The sequence below is a fragment of the Capricornis sumatraensis genome, chromosome 1 (genome assembly GCF_032405125.1).
Source record: "Capricornis sumatraensis isolate serow.1 chromosome 1, serow.2, whole genome shotgun sequence".
Taxonomy (NCBI): Eukaryota; Metazoa; Chordata; class Mammalia; order Artiodactyla; family Bovidae; genus Capricornis; species Capricornis sumatraensis.
The window spans coordinates 66,638,247-66,654,064 of NC_091069.1; the positions used below are offsets into that span (position 1 = coordinate 66,638,247).

The 15,818-nt window shown below is 37.0% G+C and overlaps 1 non-coding gene across 1 annotated transcript; it reads right to left on the minus strand.

The window, feature by feature from the left end:
- Positions 1-12,778: 12,778 nt before the first annotated feature.
- TRNAC-ACA (transfer RNA cysteine (anticodon ACA)) lies at positions 12,779-12,851 on the minus strand. The gene has a single exon. It is a non-coding gene; the product is annotated as a tRNA-Cys (tRNA).
- Between the last annotated feature and the right edge of the window lie 2,967 nt (positions 12,852-15,818).

The window sequence follows — 15,818 nt, forward strand, 5'->3', positions numbered from 1 at the left end:
CACTGGTGACTAAGTCTGGCATTTAAAATTTTTATTTACTTTTACTGTGAGGATTAATTTTATTGGATGTGTTTGATTTATATTTGAATTTTATTTCATTTATTATTCAAAAATTGCTCAAAATATGTTTTCATTTTTCCTTTTCTCCCTCCTAACTCTGTTGTTTTTCAGTTGTTAAGTCATGTCTGACTCTTTGCAACCCCATGGACTGCAGCACACCAGGCTTCCCTGTCCTTTACTATCTCTCGAAGCTTGCTCAAATTCATGTTCATTGAGTCAGTGATGCCATCCAACAATCTCATCCTCTGTTTCCCCCTTCTCCTGCCCTCAATCTTTCCCAGCATCAGGGTCTTTTCCAGTGAGTCAGCTCTTCACATCAGGTAGCCAGAGTATTGGAGCTTCAGCTTCAGCATCAGTCCTTCAAGTGAACATTCAGGAATAATTTCCTTTAGGACTGACTGATTTAATCTCCGTGCTGTCCTAGTGACTCTCCGAGTCTTCTCCAGTACCACAATACAAAAATGTTGGTTCTTCAGCGCTTAGCCTTCTTTATAGTTGAACTCTCATATCCATACATGACTACTGGAAAAACCATAGCATTGACTATAGGCACCTTTGTCAACAAAGTGTTATCTCTGCTTTTTAATGTGCTGTCTAGGTTTGTTATAGCTTTTCTTCTGAGGAGCAAGTGTCTTAATTTCGTGGCTGCAGTCACTGTCCATATTGATTTTGAAGTCCAAGAAAATAAAATCTATCACTGTTTCCACTTTTTCCCTATCTTTTTGTCAGTTCCCTGGTGGCTCAGCTGGTAAAGAATTTTCCTGTGATGTGGGAGACTTAGGTTCGATTCCCAGGTTGGGAAGATCCCCTGGAGAAGGGAAAGACTACCCATTCCAATATTCTGGCCTGGAAAATTCCATGGACTGTACAGTTCATGCAAATAGTCGGATATGACTGAGCGACTTTCACTTTGTCTTTGATAACTCTGTATATCCCTGATCTCTGGATTTTCTTCTATTCCTGTTCAATACTGTTTGGAAAATGAGCATTTATATTCTGAATTTGTATTTATCTGTTATTATTTTGTTAAAAGAATCCTGTAATCACTAACATGATATTAACATGATCTTTTCCAATATGTTCACCTAAAGCTCTGAGTTTACGTTTTCTACCTCAAGTTATTATAGGTGAGAGTTTTGCCAAGTGTTTTGTAACTGCCTGTCACTCATTACCTTCTTCCCATTCTCTAAAACTGTTTCACCAACCACCATTCTTTATACTGACTACATCCTATGGCTTGAACAATTTTTTTTTTAAACAATCAAGGTAAATTTGCTTATGCTTCTGGCAATGAATTGTCTTAACATCTCAGTGCCTTAAAACAGCTTAACTTATTTCTTACTATTTATCATTCAACATAGACAAGGAGGCTCTGACTTTAGTGGCAGTTCAGTTACCCCAAGAGTGGGAAAATATGAAGCTGGGAATTCTATACTTCTGTCTGAAAAAAAAAAAAAAGTCTTAATTTTATTCATATTTTCTTGGCCAACTCAAGTTATATTGCTTTACCTTATTTCAAGCCAATGAAGAAGTGGACTCGTGTCCAGAGTAGGAAGAATTAGAAGACTTTATGTATAGCTCAAATGACTACTACAATGGTGAAATCAATTATTAATCATATTCCTAATATCTATTAATTAAAATCCCACTAATTTATAAAAAGGGCAGTTTAACATTCAGAGATACACAGTCAACTTAAGGGAAGAAAGTTAAAGGAAAAAAGAAGCAACAAAATGAATAAAGAAATTAAGAAATAATTCTATTTTTCTTCCATTTTTCTTTGAAATTATATTTCTCAATTCTGATGTATTGATACTAGTGCATGTATCATCAACTTTTTTAGAATAAAGAACCTGATAGAAAATATTTTGGACTTGGCTTTGTCAACTGTATGGCTTCTATCTTAATACTCAACTCTATTAAAATGTAAAAACAACCATGGACAACATGTTAATGTATAGGTGCAACTGTGTTCTAATAAAACTTTATTTACAAAACCAGGTTGCAGGTCAAACATGGCCCACAGGCAATATTTTACTGACCTCTGTAGTAAGAATCTGTATGCATACACATATTTTGACAGATGTGTTATCCACTAATAGTCAAACTAGAATGATAGAATCTATTTTTATTGAAGTATAATTTATGTACATTGCTATATACAATGTACAATATAGTATATATTGTATAATGTATATTATCCACAGTTACATGTGTATAATATAGTTATTGATGGTTTTTAAGGTGATGTATCTTTTATAGTTATTATAAAATATTGACTATATAGCCTGTACTCTACAATATGTTCTTGTAGCTCATTTTATATGTAATATTTTGTACCTCTTAGTCCCCTAAGCTTATATTTCTCCTTCCCCTTTCCATCTTCCTAAACTGGTAGTTATCACGAACTGGTAACCCTAGTTTGTCATCATATCTGTGAGTCCTCTTCTTTTTTGTTATATTCATTAGTTGACTGTATTTTTTTAATTCCACATATGAGTGATATCATACAGTATTTGTCTTTCTCTGTCTTGCTATTTCACTCATCAAAATGCCCTCAAAGTCCATCCATGTTGCTGCAAATGGCAACATTTCATTCTTTTTCATATGGTAAAATTTCATTCTTTTCCATAGCTGAGTAGTATTCCATCACATACATGCATATACATATAAATATGTATATATATATACATATAATATATATACACACACACACATCTATTTTTCTTCTTTATCCATTCATCTATTGATGTACTCTGATGAACACTTAGGTTATTTCCATAACTTAGGTTACTTCCACAACTAAGTGACACACACACAAATACTCGAGTGGAATTTCTAAATCATGCTGTTTTGCTGTGCTTATTTGCTCAGTCATGTCTGACTCTTTGCAGCCCCATAGACTGTAGCCTGCCAGGCTCCTCTGTCCATGGGGGATTCTCCAGGCAAGAATACTGGAGTGGGTTGTCATGCCCTCTTTCAGGGGATCCTACCAACCTGGGGATCAAACTCAGGTCTCCCACATTGCAGGCAGATTCTTTACCATCTGAGCCACCAGAGAAGCCCAAGAATATGGACGAGGGTGGCCTATCCCTTCTCCAGGAGATCTTCCCAATCCAGGAATTGAACTGGGGTCTCCTGCATTGCAGGTGAATTCTTTACCAGCTGAGCTACCAGGGAAGCTGTTTCTGGATCATATGGTAATTCAAGTTTTATTTTTGTGTGAAACTTCCATACTATTTTTCATAGCAGCTGCACCAATTTACATTCCCACCAACAGTGTAAAAAGTCTCCTTTGCTTCCACATTTTGGCCAACATTTGTTATTTTTGGTGTTTTGATGATAACCATTCTGAAAAGTGTGAAGTGTTATCTCATTGTGGTTTTGATATTCATTTCCCTAATGACTAGCTATGCAAATACTCTGGGAGCTTGTCTTCCCAGTGTAGGACCCCCAGGATGGAGAGACACACATGAGATTCAAAATTCTCATTCATGTGGAAGAACCTCTCCAATATAATTATTCTCCAACTTGTAAGTCTCCTACCTGGGAGATATGGAACTTGACTATATCAAAAGTATGCCTCTCCTACCTGTCTCCTTATCATTCTTTCTCTTTTTATTCAGTTGTAGAAAATCTTTCCAGATGGATTCTGGTCTTTTTTTTTTTTTTTTTAATCATTGATTGTTCTGTAAAATCCAGCTTTCATTTATGATAAAAACTCTCCAGAAAATGGGCATAGAGAGAACATACTTTAACATAATTAGGCTGTATATGACAAACTCACAGCTAAGTTTACAGTCAATGGTGAAAATCAGAAGCATTTCTTCTAAGATCAACAATAAGACAAGGATGCCTGCTCTCTCCACTTTTATTCAACAAAGTATTGGAAGTCATAGACACAGCGATCAGACAAGGGAGGTATAGAAAATGAATCCAAATTTGAAAGGAAGAAGTTAAATTGTCACTGTTGACATAATACTATGCATAGAAAGTTGTTCGTATATGTTGGATATAATGCCAGGTTCCTGTGTCCATGAGGGATTCTCCCAGCAAGAATACTGGAGTGGGTTGCTGATGATATAATACTGTACATAGAAAACTGTGAAGACACTACCAGAAAACTACTGGAGCTCATGAATTAATTCAGTAAAGCAGCTGGATACAAAATTAACATACAGAAATCTGTTGCATGTCGTTACACGAACAACAAAGTATCAGGAAGATAATGAAACAGTCACATTTGCTATCACACAAAAATAATAAAATACCTAGGAATGAACCTACATAAGGAGGTAAAGGACCTGTATTTCTAAAACTATAAGACACTGATGAAAAACTGTGAAGAAACACAAACAGATGGAAAAGCATATTGTGTTCATGGATTGAAAGAATTAGTACTGTTAACATGACCATACTACCCAAGGACATTTTAAGATTCAACACAGTATATAAAAACAAACTCAAAATGAATTAAAGACCCAAATGTAAGAGTAGAAACCATAAAAATCTTAGAGGAAAACGTAGGCAGAACACTCTCTGACATAAAGTGTAGCTTTTTTTTTTTTTTTTTTTTTGGCTATATCTCCGAAAGCAAGGTCTTCCCTTATGGTTCAGTTGGTAAAGGATCTGCCTGCGATGCAAGAGACCTGGTTTCAATCCCTGGGTTGGGAAGAGCCCCTGGAGAAGGAAAAGGCTACCCACTCCAGTATTCTGGTCTGCAGAATTCCATGGACCGTATGGGGTCACAAAGAGTCAGACATGACTGAGCGACTTGAAGGAAGTATGGTATTAATATGCTATACAATTAATATTCAGAGACATTGAGCATGCAATATGATAAGAGGAGATAAAAAGTTAGGTTTATAGATCTAATGAATTTGCAGAACCAACTTGTTCTTCCCCATAAACTCTCTGAAACTGATAGCTACGTAAAAAGTCTCTTTGCTGTCAGCTATCTTCCTTCAGTGTGAAAATCTATAAAGTATTATACTCGTGTACAAATGTAAAATATTCTTTCTGTTATGCCTTATAGAGATTAGTTGTCTATGGGTCCACAGAAGATAAATGGGACTGAAGCATTTAGACATATTTGGAAATCTAATTTAGCTATCTATTTTATCAGAATCAAATGTTCTAATTGGATAAATTGAGCACTGAAACATATTTACTATAAAGAATCCCAAAATGATCAAATTAGCCATGCATTGATCTTTAGAATTATGTCTAATTATACACTACTTTTCCCTGATAGAACTTTGATTTGGGAATAGCATTTATAATTAAGAATGATAAGGAATGAGTTCTGCTTTAATGATTCATCTGGGTCATTCTAGACTAAGAATAAAGAAAGATGAAATGGCTTGGAAAATCAGAAGTTATTACAGAAAATCATGGAATAATTGTTCTATAGACTATGAAGATATTATAACAGTTTTCCCTTATGCTTGTATAGAAGACACATAGGGGAATACTTAGAAGTATGGCCCATTTTAACAAAATTCCAGCAACTCAATGTTCATAAATAACAGAATAGATACATAAATAATATATTCATATATGAAAATAGTCTACTTCAATAAAAATGAGAAAACTGCAACTGTTGCATTGATGTGAATTATTAAAAACATAATATTGAGCTAAAGATGCAACTCATACAAGAGTACTTACAATATTATTTCATGAATTTGAATTTTATAAGCATTAAAATTAAAAGAAAATACTGCTTAGGGATATAGAAATAAGTAGAAAACTATAAAGTAATGCAAGGAAATAACTGACACTAAAGTTAAGACACCATTTAACATAGAGAGGATAGGTAAGGATTTCAGATTAAGAATAATAATATAGGGAATATCTAAATATATTAATTTTCTGTCTTAACCTATCTGAGTAGGTTAAATTACTTTTATTCTATGGCCTTTGTAGGGGCTTCCCAGGTGGCTCAGATGGTAAAAGAATGCCTGCAATGCAGGAGACCTAGGTTCAGTCCCAGGGTCAGAAAGATCCTCTGCAGAAGGGCATGGCAAACCACTCCAGTTTTCTTGCCTGGAGAATTCTATGGAGAGAGGAGCCGGGCAGGTTACAATCCAACGAGTCTCACAAAGTCAGGCACAACTGAGCAACTAACACTTTCACTTTCATGGTCTTTTTTACGGCCAATTAATTTCACAATTAACTAATAAAAATATAGTCTCTGACACTCAAAGTTGTTAATATATTAGAGGCAACTATCCTTCCATAAATTAATTTCAAGGAATATCAGATATGCGAGTCTTGTTGTCTTAATAACCTGTCCCTTTTGCGTACACACATACACAAACACACAGAACCTACATTTTATTCTCTAGTCCTAAATGCAGTTTTCGACAATTAACAATAAATATCAAATTTCCTCTGTTGCAAAACTCAACATGAGCGATCAATTGACCTAATTGATCAAAATCACATTTTCTCTAAAGTAATTTGTTCCTCTATAGAAGACCAATGGAATAAACATAGTAAATCTTGTGCTATAAAACCAGTGAGGCAAGCATAATGTGTATAAAATTTATGAAACCTAGCTTGGAAACTATGCATTAAGCTTGAGGGAGGCTTGGATTGACTAGGAAGAGCAGAAATGTTAGAAAAAAGCCTGAAAATCTCACTGGAGAATGAGATGAAATGGAACTCTCTGGAAAGGATTTATTATAGATTTGTTATATTAATACTACAGGAAATGTGGTAATTTTAGTGTAAAGATATGTAATGATAGATCTGATACTTGCTTGGGATAAGAATTAGAATGGATAGTGATTGCTTCCCTAAAAATTAACCCTAGAGAAACTATAGAAGGGAACAAAGAATTCAGAAAACAACATCACAACCAAGAAAAGTTCTTCTAACAAACTAATGTGCTAAGTAACTCAGTAATGTCTGATTCTTTGTGACCTCCATGGACTGTAGCTCACCAAGCTCCTCTGTCCATGGGAATCTCCAGGCAAGAATACTGAAATATGTTGCCATTCCCTCCTCTAGGGGATCTTCCCAACTCAGGGATGGAACCTGGATCTCTTATGTCTCCTGAATTGGCAGGTGGGTTCTTTACCACTAGAGCCACCTGGGAAGTCTAAGGAAAAAGGAAGAGATCTCTTCAGTTTAGTTCAGTTCAGTCGTTCAGTCGTGAATGACTCTTTGTGACCCCATGAAGCACAGCACACCAGGCCTCCCTGTCCATCACCAACTCCTAGAGTCCACCCAAACCCATGTCCATCGAGTTGGTGATGCCATCTAAACATCTCATCCTCTGTTGTCCCCTTCTCCTCCTGCCTCCAATCCCTCCCAGCATCAGGGCCTTTTCCAATGAGTCAACTCTTCACATGAGGTGGCCAAAGTACTGGAGTTTCAGCTTCAACATCAGTCCTTCCAAGAACACCCAGGACTGATCTCCTTTAGAATGGACTGGTTGGATCTCCTTGCAGTCCAAGGGACTCTCAAGAGTCTTCTCCAACACAACAGTTCAAAAGCATCAATTCTTCGGTGCTCAGCTTTCTTTATAGTCCAATTCTCACATCCATACATGACCACTGGAAAAACCATAGCCTTGACTAGACAGACCTTTGTTGACAAAGTAATGTCTCTGCTTTTCAATATGCTATCTAGGTTGGTCATAACTTTTCTTCCAAGGAGTAAGCATCTTTCAATTTCATGTCTGCAGTCACCATCTGCAGTGATTTTGGAGCCCAGAAAATAAAGTCAGCCACTGTTTCCACTGTTTCCCCATCTATTTGCCATGAAGTGATGGGACTGGATGCCATGATCTTCGTTTTCTGAATGTTGAGCTTTAAGCCAACTTTTTCACTCTCCTCTTTCATTTTCACTGAGAAACTCTTTAGTTCTTCTTCACTTTCTGCCATAAGAGTAGTGTCATCTGCATATCTGAGGTTATTGATATTTCTCCTGGCAATCTTGATTCCAGCTTGTGCTTCCTCCAGCCCAGCATGTCTCATGATGTACTCTACATATAAGTTAAATAAGCAGGGTGAAAATATACAGCCTTGACATACTCCTTTCTAGTTTTTCCCATTCTTTTGACTTCCTCTATTTCTTTGCACTGATCACTGAGGAAGGCTTTCTTATTTCTCCTTGCTATTTTTAAGAACTCTGCATCCAAATGGGTATATCTTTCCTTTTCTCCTTTGCTTTTCACTTCTCTTCTTTTCACAGCTATTGTAAGGCTTCCTCAGATAGCCATTTTTGCTTTTTTGCATTTCTTTTTTTGGGGGGATGGTCTTGATCACTGCCTCCTGTACAATGTCACAAACCTCCATCCATAGTTCATTGGGCAGTTTATCAGATCTAGTGATGGTTTTCCCAGTAGTCATGTATGGATATGAGAGCTGGACTATAAAGAAAGCTGAGCACTGAAGAATTGATGCTTTTGAACTGTGTTGTTGGAGAAGACTTTTGAGAGTCCCTTGGATGGCAAGAAGATACAACCAGTCCATCCTAAAAGAAATCAGTCCTGAATATTCACTGGAAGGACTGATGTTGAAGCGAACTCCAAAACTTTGGGCACCTGATGCTAAGAGCTGACTCACTTTTGCAAGACAGCAAAAGAAACACAGATGTAAAGAACAGACTTTTGGACTCTGTGAGAGAAGGGAAGTGTCGGATGATTGGAGAGAATAGCAATGAAACATGTATATTTCCATATGTGCGAAAAAACTGACAAAGAATAAATTAAAATCTGAGTAAGTCTATTAATGTAATTGAACTCATCATCAAAAACCTCTCAGTGAAAACTTTGAATACATTTACTCTTGTTGGTGAATTTTAGAAAAGGCAGAGGAATCAGAGATCAAGTTGCCAACATCCGCTGGATCATAGAAAAAGCAAGAGAGTTCCAGAAAAACATATATTTCTGCTTCATTGACTATGCCAAAGCCTTTGACTGTGTGGATCACAATAAACTGTGGAAAATTCTGAAAGAGGTGGGAATGCCAGACCACCTAACCTGCCTCTTGAGAAATCTGTATGCAGGTCAGGAAGCAACAGTTAGAACTGGACATGGAACAACAGACTGGTTCCAAACAGGGAAAGGAGTACATCAAGGCTGTATATTGTCACCCTGCTTATTTAACTTCTATGCAGAGTACATCATGAGAAACGCTGGACTGGAAGAAACACAAGCTCGAATCAAGATTGCTGGGAGAACTATCAATAACCTCCGATATGCAGATGACACCACCCTTATGGCAGAAAGTGAAGAGGAGCTAAAAAGCCTCTTGATGAAAGTGAAAGAGGAGAGTGAAAAAGTTGGCTTAAAGCTCAACATTCAGAAAACGAAGATCATGGCATCCAGTCCCATCACTTCATGGGAAATAGATGGGGAAACAGTAGAAACAGTGTCAGACTTTATATTTTTGGGCTCCAAAATCATTGCAGATGGTGACTGCGCCATGAAATTAAAAGACACTTACTCCTTGGAAGAAAAGTTATGACCAATCTAGATAGCATATTCAAAAGCAGAGACATTACTTTGCTGACTAAGTTCTGTCTAGTCAAGGCTATGGTTTTTCCTGTGGTCATGTATGGATGTGAGAGTTGGACTGTGAAGAAGGCTGAGCACCGAAGAATTGATGCTTTTGAACTGTGGTGTTGGAGAAGACTCTTGAGAGTCCCTTGGACTGCAAGGAGATCCAGCCAGTCCATTCTGAAGGAGATCAACCCTGGGATTTCTTTGGAAGGAATGATGCTGAAGGTGAAGCTCCAGTACTTTGTCCACCTCATGCGAAGAGTTGACCCATTGGAAAAGACTCTGATCATGGGAGGGATTGGGGGCATGAGGAGAAGGGGACGATCGAGGATGAGATGCCTGGATAGCATCACTGACTCGATGGACTTGAGTCTGAGTGAACTCAGGGAGATGGTGACCAACAGGGAGGCCTGGCGTGCTGTGATTCATGGGGTCACAAAGAGTCAGACACGACTGAGCGACTGAACTGAACTGAACTGAACTGAAAGAGTAAATGATTCCAATTGTATACAAACTCTTTCAGAAAATAGAAGAGGAGGACACATCTCTTAATTTGTTTTTCAAGGCCTGCAGAAGGGTAGCCAAAATGGGACAATAAAATAAAATTATAGACTAACATTTCTCATGGACAGAGCACAAAAGTCTTCAATAAAATATTATTAAAATGAATCCAAAAAGAATAACTAATAAAACATAATAGAGCAAGTGGGATTTATCTTAGAAATGCAAGGTTCTTTAATAACAAAAAAAATCAGTCAATGTACTTTACCTAATTAACAAAATAAAGAAAAAATAATGATTATCATCATAAATGTGTTACATGAAAGCATTTGACTAAATCCAACAGCCATTCATCATTTTCAAAAGATTCAGCAAAATAAGAATACAGAGACTGTTTTCTAATATGATAAAAAGCACCTGTAATCTCTCTACCCAAAATTGCATAAAGGAGAAGAAGATGGTGCTTATACTTCTACTTAATGTTGTATTGGAAGTCTTCTTGAGAACAACAAGGCAAGAAAAAGAAAAATGTAGCACTGTCTTTATTCACAGATGACCAGACACAGCTATAAAAACAAAACCATAAAAATCTGTAAAGCAACTTCTGCATCTTATCAATGAATTTAGCAAGGCCGTATGACCCTAGTTCATTAAACAAAATAAATTGTATTTCTATATACTCAATGCAGTGTATTGAATGATGTCCTCACCCCAAATGTATGCCACTCAGGACCTCAGAAAATGATCTTATTTAGAATGAGAACCTTTGTAGTTAGGAGATGGTCAGACTGGATTACTGTATACTCTAAATCCTACAACTAATTTCCTTCCAAGGAGATGAATGGGCATAGAGACACATAGAGAAGAAGCCCGTGTAAAGATGGAGGCAGAGATTGGAGTTAGGCTTCCCTGATGGCTCAGATGGTGTGAATCTGCCTGCCATAGAGGATATCTGGGTTTGATCCCTGGGTTGGGAAGATCCCCTGCAGGAGGGCATGGCAACCTACCCAAGTATTCTTGCCTGGAGAATCGCCATGGACAGAAGAGCCTGGTGAACTATAGTTCACGGGGTTGCAAAGAGTTGGACACGGCTGAGCAACTAAGCACACACAAGCAAGGAATATCCGCTGCCCACACCCACCTTGAAGAGACAAGGAAGGGCTTTTCCTTAGAGCCTTCAGAGGGAGTCTGGCCCTATTTACACTTTGATCTCAGACTTCTAGGCTCCAAAACTGTGAGAGAATATATTCCTGGTGTTTTAAGTCACCTAATTTGTAGTACTTTGTTTGGAAACATATACCAGGAATAAAATTTTAAAAATAAAATTAGAACATTCTATTTATACTAGCATCAGAAATACTTACAAATGAAGTTTTTAAATATGTGAAATTTCTACATGGAAAACTACCACAAATCATTACTAGAAGAAAATAAAGAAGACAAATAGTTACATTTATATATTGGAAGACTGAATATTAAAATGCTGTCTCTATAAATTAATCTATGAATTCAACATGATCTCAATAAAAATCCAGTCTTTTAAAAAATAGAACTTTTCAAGTTATTTCTGGAATTTACATAAAAGAAAAGACAAAAGAAAAAGAACACAAAATTTTATATGCAAGTTCAAAAATAATATTATAGTTAAAGGGCTTACACTTCAGTGCAACCCCATGGACTATAGCATGCCAGGATTCCCAATCCATCACCAACTCCTCAAGCTTGCTCAAACTCATGCCCATCGAGTTGGTGATGCCACCCAACCATCTCATCCTCTGTCATCTCCATCTCCTCCTGCCTTCAGTCTTTCCAGAGTCAGGATGTTTTCCAGTGAGTCAGTTTTTGCATCAGGTGGCCAAAGGATTAGAGTTTCATCTTCAGCATCAGTCCTTCCAATGAATATTCGGGACTTATTTCCTTTAGGATTGAGTGTTTTGATCTTGCTGTCCAAGGGACTCTCAAGAGTATTCTCCAAAACCACAATTCAAAAGCATCACAAAGGTAGTCTTAGACAGTGTACTGTTGGTACAAGGATAGACAAAGTAGGGAATAGGATAGAATAGAGGCTCCAGAAATAGACCAGCATGTACACGTGCACCTGTTGATTGAGATTAATTTTTTTTTCTACCTAGGTACCAAACCAACTGAAAGAGGTAGGCTGGTCTGCTCAACAGATGTGAATGGAAAAATGAAATAAACTTAAGGGAGAAATACAAATAATCATTATATCATAAAAATTAATTCCTGATATATCATAGTTATAAGCACAAATTAAATCTAAACCTTGTAAAGGAAAACCTCTATAAGAGAATATCTTTGTGACCTTGGATAGGCAAATATTTCTTAGAATACAAAAGGAACTTTTGGAAGGAAAAAAGTATATTAGACATAAAACCCCTTCTATCTAAAAACATTGTTAAGAATATGATAATGCAAGTTGCATATTTAAGTACTGCATATGTTTTCTCTCCCTTTTAATAAATAATGAAAAAACAAATAACATAATTATATTGATCAAAGGGCTTATTGCCCCGAAGCATGGGAAAAGGTGCTTAACATGTTTAGTCTTCATTAGTGAAATTGCTCAGTAGTGTCCGATTCTTTGTGACCCCATGGACTGTAGCCCATCAGGCTCCTCCATCCATGGAATTTTCTAGGCAAGAGTACTGGAGTGGGTTGCCATTTCCTTCTCCAGGGGATCTTCCTGACCCAGGGATCGAACCTGGGTCTCCTGCATTGTAGGCAGATGCTTTACCCTCTGAGCCACCAGGGAATCTCCATAGACATACAATTAAATTTTAAATGAGAAAGCATTTTTTAAATTAGAAATCATTTTACATCAAGTAGAGTAGTTAAAAAATATAAAAACCTGCAGCACAAAATGTTGACAAGGACATGGATTAGTTGGAACTCTTTCTTTGCTCATAGGAATATAAATTAGTACAATTACTTGGCCAAACTTTTGTTCTGTATTTTTAATGTATATTATTTATTGTATAGATTTGGCTGTGCTAGGTCTTACTTGTGTAACAGAGTATTTTTGATCTTTTTTGCAGCATGTGAGGTTTTTTAGTTGTTGCATGCAAGATCTTTAGCTGTGGTATGCCAACTCTTAGCTGTGGTATGGGATCTAGTTCCCTGACTGGGGGTGGAACCCAGGCCTCCTGCAGTGAGAGCACAGAGCCTTCACCACTGGACCACTCGGGAAGTCCCTCTCCTGTTTTTTATAGTGCTACATGTGTACTGACCCAAGACCCAATTGTAAGATAAATGAAAATATAAGTCCTTAAGGAAAGAAGATTTGTGCAAGAAAGTTCATATAATGTTTTCATTTTATTAAACAATAACCACAAACAGAAAAGAGTCTAAGTGTTCCTCAATCAGGAAATTGACAAATTGTGATATGAAATACTAATAAACCCAACAGTGTAGATGCATCTCAGAAGCTCAAAACTAAGTGTAAGTGGCCAAACACAGAGTGTATACTGTAGGATTCCTTATATATGAAATTCTGGAATGTTCCTTAATAGTCTATAGAGGTAGAAATAAGAACTATGGTTGCCTATGGAAAAAGGGAAATTGCTTTTAAGGGGCCTCAAGAACACTTTCTAGGTTGATGGATATGCATATTATATATATATATATATATATATATTTACAAAATGGTAAACTTGACTCTGAACATACATGTGCATGCAAACATACACACACTCTAGCTTACTAGTGAGTCTGACAGCAAATCCTTGTATCATATTTCTATATCTTTCCTCAGCAGTATTTTTTATGAAAGTTAAACTGAAATTCAAATCTGTTTCCAAGTGAGTCAGATAAGTGTGTCTTACATATTTTTCTGGTCTAATTGAAGCTTCACATAGTTCATCTGTAATTATGCCCCAAACTTCATGCATCTCAACTGAATGGCATTACTTATTTCTTAATCATTGAGGCCCAGTGTATAGAGCTCTTCATGAGGTTCCCTTTTATGTTTTGTTTACCACATACCCACTTAGCTACAGGGCATATTGAACCCCACCTGTGTTTGGTTGTAACTTCCTCTACTTCTCTCCTTCCCTGCAATTTTGGTTGATTAATAATTCCAACTAGTTCACAGTCAGTTTCTTTCTCTAGATCATTTGTACAGATTAAAATCAGCAGAAGTCCAAGGACTAATTTCAGCAGGACTCCAGATATGTTCTCAATATATAAGCATTTGTCTATTAATAAGGAAACAAGATAAAGGAAAATGTTTACTTAAGTAAACTGTTGATGGAAAGGAGAGGTTTAGGTTCAAGAGTTGACAAAATGATATATGTCCAGAATCCATAGCAACACAGAAACTCTGTTGTTCAAATCTGAGCTTAAAAAGGAAGCTATGAAGGTGAAAGGGAGGTCACTCAGTCGTGTCTGACTCTTTGGTACCCCATGGACTGTAGCCTACCAGGCTTCTCTTTCCATGGGATTTTCAAGGCAAGAGTACTGTAATGGGTTGCCATTTCCCTCCCCAAGGGATCTTCCTGACCCAGGGATCAAACCTGGGTCTCCTGGTAAGCAGACGCTTTTACTGTCTGAGCCACCAGGGAAGTCCAAAAGGATGCTATTTGGGAAAGATAACTGTTAGAGTAGAACATTCAGGCACCCAGTAGTTGCAGAGTGCAGCGTGATCAGTGTGGGGATAAGCATTTTATTAAAGATGGTGGGCAGGGGTTAGGCTACCAGAGAGAAAAAGTTGTTAATGGAGTTAATGGGTAGATTTTAAGATGCTATTGAAGGTCTTGTCTTGCCGAGTATGTGCAGTGGACAGCAGGACTTATCTGACACTGGGTCAATTTTTCTTGCAGCTTAACAAAGTTATTTAGTGTCTTTAATATACTTTAAGAAAGTAGAAAAAGACTGTGCATTTGAAACAGCCTCTCATGGCTCTCAGCCTGAGTTATCTAGGTGCTCATGTATCAGAGCATGACATGATTTATTAAACCATATTGCCATTTGTGAAATATATTCAGTCATCCAAGACTGAAGATAAAAGCCTTCCCTTTCCATTGCTATTCCTTTCTTACCACGAAAAATCTTTGATTCTTCCCTGAAATGCTTTGCAGATCATCCTCTTCTCACCAACCCCACCACCACTACTTTTGCTTAGAACCTAACTCATGTCTAATAAGATTGACTGAAAAAAAAATTAAATTTGTCTTCTTTTATCAATATAACATTTAATTCACAGAGAGTTCAATAATGAAGAAAATAAAGATAATGCTACAATTACTACTGCTTCTGCTGCCTCCTACTCTCTCTCTATATATAACACCAACAATAGGCAAAGTGCTTTATGTACATTATTTCAGTTTTCCTGGAAGACAAATGGGATAATCTTATCTTATATTACAATTGGGGAAGTAGAAAGTTGAATAATTTGCCAAAGATCATGCATATCTAGTAGATGGGATCATGTATTAGTTTCCTATTACTGATAATAACAAATTACCATAAACTTAGTGGCTTAAAATAATTCCATGTGGGTTATCTTACAGATTTGAAGGTTGGAGAGTCCAAAATGGGTCTCAGTGAGCTCAAATCAAGATGTTGGTTGAGCTTTTCTGGCGACTTTGTAGTAGAACCTATTTTGTTGCCTTTCAAGTCTGTGGAGGCTGCCCTCATCCCTTAGCTTATGCCCCTTTCCATCTCCAAATCAGGTCTTTCTTGCATTTACTTGGACGGTAATGCTTCTGCTTCCATCTTCCAC